This window comes from Protopterus annectens, chromosome 3.part1, assembly GCF_019279795.1.
Source record: "Protopterus annectens isolate FY-2018-M chromosome 3.part1, PAN1.0, whole genome shotgun sequence".
NCBI classification, from domain to species: domain Eukaryota; kingdom Metazoa; phylum Chordata; order Ceratodontiformes; family Protopteridae; genus Protopterus; species Protopterus annectens.
Window position 1 is genome coordinate 492,231,919 of NC_056732.1, and position 6,000 is coordinate 492,237,918.

Sequence of the window (6,000 nt, forward strand, 5' to 3'; positions counted from 1 at the left end):
ATCCATCTGTGGGGAGGGGGGCAGCACCTGATGCATGCATGTATAGACACATCCTGCTTCTCATCTGTGAGGTAGACCAGCACGTAATCATGGACCTTTTCTAAATGGACACTGGTAATATCCCGGCTGTGTGCAAAACACGTGTGAGTTGTTAATTCTACATCCATGTCTGTTACATCTGTTAGATGTTGTCAAGAAGATAATCTAGGGCATGCAAAGTGACAACAAAATCACCCTGCAGAAATTGATCAGGCCAAGGCATTTGACACAGATCCACACTGAAGTATTCACTCAACACTGCCAGAATTGGCCACAAACATCTAGATCACAAACTGGGTAGACCACTGGATAACATACATGGCATCTAAATATGTTGAGATGTGTAAAGTGGCCTATATCTCAAGTCCAGTGATCAGATCAGTACATCAGTACTGTTTTATAGATCCTTTCCTATCCATTATTTAAGCCTCAGACATCAAAAATGACATACACATCCTCTGTCCAAACAGCTGTCTTGAGAACTACAGATAGTTGGCAATCATTGACTCTAACTGTGATATTAGTATAATACAGAAATTTAGTATAATACAGACAGTATCAACACACACCAAAGACTGCTGCCACAGCCATGACAACACATGAGATGAAACAAAAACATGGGGGGTTTGTTACATTATGAAAACAAATGCACAACACAATAATAATGTAGACATCACACCCTTATCAGCAGACCAAGTGGTATGTTACCTGTGTCCTGGGGTAGATGGTATGTGGAATGTCCACCAGTATGTGGTTGCAGTGGTGACTACTCCCTTGAATATAACACAACTACTGAGTATGCACAAGACATCCACATCAAAGGCCATAATACCTCCATAGTTCAAAGACTTAATCACACCAATAACTTATTACAATGCACCCTTCTTCATGTACCTCTCTACATATTTTCCAGTGATGTGTACCTGGAGTGTACCACCTTTGCCACATTGAGTTCCCACACATCTTATTGGCCATACCTAGGTAATTTTTTAGTTGCATAAACACTACTGTCTGATGATGCAGAACCATCAAGGTGTTATACCAGATGTATGTGTGAAACCTGTTATGGTGATGCACACAGTACATGCATAGCTGTTTGACAACATCAATGGCATGGGGGTTACATTTGTAACAGTGTGGCTTGTGACATATATATGCCATGCTCACCAGTCAACTAGCCTGGATTTATCATAATGTCACATACAGGTATAGCAGTGTCCATCCTAACACCTCCAGCAGATGTTACAGTGTCAGGACAGTGTGCTTGATTACCCTCATAGATTGCTGATGTCATAATAGTTCTACAAGTGTGTTTGAGCAGAGCCATTTATGATCACTCAGAATCACATATGTTATGTCAGAGTCATTGGATTACTGGTGGCATTATTCTGATATTGTCCATGCTTCTGTTTACTGTTGTCCATGAGCCTGATTTTATTTAATATCCCTGATAGATGTCCTTTCCATTGTTCATGTCAGGATAGTTATAACACAATGACATCTTCTCCATTGTTATGTCACCTTCTCTGACAGTTACATAATATATATTTTCACTGTGCAGTCCATACTGTACCATATTGATATGTGATTGGTGCTCCTGCTACAACTGTCTTCCATTTACATGCCCTCATCTGCTGTACATTATGATGTTTCACCTGTCTTCTTTCCCTGTGTTCATTCCTATAATTCATCTGCGTGTCCCTATTCAGTACATACACTTCCGCTGACGGTTTATTTTAAATGGCAGTCTATATACTGTTATAAATCATTTATACAACTTTTGTTCAGAATGCCTAAACTGGTATTCTACAATACAATGCACTGTATACACTGTTGCTATATTATTAACTCTGGTAATTATTGTGGCATGCCATGAAATTTTGCAGACCCAGTTTGCCCGTAGGTAAACAGATCTACATGTCTGATGCTATCTGTGCTGGTTTACACAGTTTCCTGGCCAGCCACATTGTTGCTAGCCACAAAACCATGCTTGTTTACAGTTAAACGAGGTGTGCAGCATGAATATGCAATTAGCACTGCTGCTCACCACACAAACATGAAAACTCTGTGTAGGCATTGTGCAAAGCCCACACAGAGTTTATTAAATCCCAGTGAGTATCTTCCATGCAGACACATAGCTGGCTCATCAGCTGAAGAGGACAAAAAAGAAAAAAGGTCCACTTCTCTGGTCTGGAGCTATAAGCCAAATCCCTGCCCCCTCAGGTCTTCAGTTAAAAGAAGAAAATAAACTTTTAAACTTTTAGTCACTTTTAAGCAATAGCAAATCATTGGCTTGCCATAGCTTTATCTCACACAAATTGTTAAAACTCTAAAGGCTTAATTGCATTCTTTATTTATTTTACCCTTTGCCTCAATACTTCATAACTCTCACATTAAGATTGCACAGCCGTAGTGACGGATGACTACTAGGTATCTCAAGAAACATTTCAGATTTTTTCCTGAGGCTGTATGACCTTGGTACATGAATAATAAAATAGCAGACATGGATGGCACAGTCCACCCCAACCCTCCCCGCACACACGAGGAGTGCAGGGGAGGAGTGTCCCTTGCATAAATATATTTTTATTTACTTTTCTTTTGCTGTAATAGTAATACTAGGAATAAATTCAAAATGTACCTTTTTGGGAGTTATTTCCTGTAAGGCCCTGATGTATTTTGGTGAATGTGTAGTCCCTGGCAAACCACAGATCCATATTATTTACTATTTTAAAGTGGTGAAAGATTGGTAAGTGACAGCTCTGTGGGCCGATTCCTTCCCTTTACCTACATTCCACATACAGTATATGCTTCTTTATAACTTGGTAGTGGTAAAATGCTGAAACATAACTCACTATGATGTAAATGAAATTTTCTTTTTGACAAGCAATAATAATACAATTTTGTTTGTGCCAACACATACATGAACTTTGCTCCCCACCCCCAAAACAACAGTCAAATGACACATTTTCCTAACAAATAATCAATGAGCTGCTAAAAGTGCTATCAAATAAACTGTCCCAAAAACTTGAGCACACATTTTTTACAGAACATTCAATTTCATGCAATTGTCAGTCACCTCTACCTGTGGCCAGCATTCTCCTAGAGTTGTCTATGGGCCATTCTAGAAGGCTAATACCCCAGTGTCATTGACAATATAGGACATTTACATTTCAATGAAATAATAATAGAAGAGTGTAAAGAGAAAAGCAGTTGTAACATTAGCACTTGCAATGAAAGTTAATAAGGCTGTGCATCTGAGAAAATAAAATGCCCTGACAAAAATGCCTATGCCATCAATAAACTTCTAAGAAGTGCATACAGAAAAAAGTAGCATTTGCTAATGCATATATGTAAATATATATATATTTTTTCATAGTGACGTGAGCATATCCAGCATATAACTGAAAAATTCTATCATACCTTATAGATTAGAAGTTTTATGTGTAGATAAATCCAACATAACAGCAATCTACTTCTGTGTTATCCACATAAACAAGTCTCCTCACCTTCAGGTTTCCTATCTACATGGTTCCCTTTTTATAGTGTAGTTTCAAGCCTGTGAGCACGGTGAAGATGCAAATGAGGTCTGCACTCATTAGAATTGCTGAATCCCAATTTCTTATCTATGTGTATCAGATGTAAACATAGTCCAGACAACTCATCACTGTTTGTTGCGAATGCATTGCAGCTATGAATGATTACAGGTAGGGAGAATGAAAACACAACAGCAATTCAGAATCCCTTATCTCCAGTGGGTGTGTCAGCTAGGTTAGACTTAGAAAGTGTAAAAGTAATTATATCAAGTTTGACATGTAAGTAAGCAGCAAACATTTCACAGTTTCTATTCAGCAACATCCACCCTCCCCTGCATTTGTTGACAACTGTATATTATTGTCATTTAATACCCTCACACATTTTAAGCACAATGATGCAAACTGTCTTACAGATTGAATGTCTCAGATCAATTTTTAGATAAGAGAAGCATGAGCAAAAACAGGAAGAGATAAGACAGAAGGTGCATTTTTGCAAACAATATTTATACAAGGTTGTGTGATCACTCATTGCACTACATCTAAAATGAATACATGTACAAATAACTCAGAAGTGTACAACTGCAATATGTTTTGTTAATACCTAGGATGATGTTGCAGTTGCCTGTATGCACAATGAATTTAATTCTCTGCTGCAAAGATGTTTCTGTGGCAAAGAGGGATAAGACACCCTTACTGCATTTTGAAGGTTCATTGAAAAGAGAGTTCAATCCAGACCTGCATAAAACTAGTTCATGTGTACCAACATAAATTTTGTGGTGCTGTTTATTTAACAGATTTATTTTCTTCCTTTTTTATTGCCAGTATTTGTATGGTGTGTGGCTTAGATCAAACAGGGGAAACAGAGAAACACAATAAATGTGATGTAAAGTACTTGTTTGATGACCAATACATTAGCTATACCTGTGAATCACATGTGTGTGTAGCACAACTGCTAAACACATTGATCAACCCAGCATATACTATCTGTACATCAGGGTTAAGGTCCCACCTTTGGTTTTCTAAAGATGACACCTAATAAACACTGATCACAAAGCTAAACACAGATTTAGCTTTGCTTATCTCATATGCACAAATCTTACCAGTGTGAAAACCTGGACAACTGGTCCACACAGGAAGCAGACAGAACAGCTGCAGACAGGCTGTAGACATTATAAATGTCAACAAGGATACATTGTTGCACTTTTTTGCTTTCCTTCATGCAACAGTGCTAAACAATGTTGTGTGGTAGTTAGCAAGGTCCCACAACACCTGCAGCATCAAGCATCTGCAGAGAGGAAGCAGACAATAGACAATTTCAAATTGGATGCATTATATTAACTGTGTTTTGGGCACCGCACAAACACAGTAAGCAGTGTTGTGCGGCAATTAACAGACAGAAGTTAATAATGAACAGGTAAATATCTAACTGATCTAACTCTTCCTCTGGCAGCAAATATAAGTTTAGGGCTGTAACACAGATGGTCTTGGGTTCTAATACAGGAAGTGCAACATGTTTTTGCTGTTGTGATAGTACTGTTTATAGTAATGAACAAGAAAATATCCAGCTGTTATTTCAATGTTCTTGTGGCAACAGGTGTAAGTATAGGGCTGCCATACACATGGTTATGGGCTGTAATGCAGGAATGTCCATGCATTTGCATGATTGTTCTATTCCACATTAATTAAATATCACGTATAACAATTTATACATGACTATAAATAATAACTATGCATGGCAGTGGCGCTGATATGAATTATATGAGGAATAAGACACCCTTACTGTGTTTTGAAAGGTCAGATGCATGACTGAGGGTATACTGTCTACTATGTTTCTATAAGTGTAATTCTTCTATCTGGACTAGTATGGCCTTCACACTTAAAAAAGGCACATTCACAAATGAATGTATATACAAGGACCTTGTCAGGTCACACACATAAGTGTTAACAGCTCAGTCTGTCATTTGTATTTATAAATAATTCATGATTATGCCTGAGAAACACTTCTTCAGTGGCAAAAATAGAAAATCACCACTGTGGAAGAAAATGTTTTGTCCTTTATGCTTAGGTTTGATTCCCATATTGTAAAAATCGATTTTACCAGTGTATAAAGCCAAACCAACATGTGTTGAGTCATGACATGTATGCCCCCAGTGCATGTCTGCAAAGTTAAGTCACCTAACAGTTACAGAAGCAGACACCCCTCAAACTAATGTCAAGTATCAGATTAACCTTCAAATTTCCAAAACTGCTTTCCTCTCTGTTTGGCACTGTTATGCTCCTCTTAACATCACTCAAACATGGTAGGCATCCTTGCTCAGGTTTGCACTCTACCAGTAAATGCGATAACAGGAATTGGTGGAAAAATCATTATTTGCTATTACACTGCTTTGGGATTAGATATGTCTGATATTAGAGGGGAAGGTGCCTA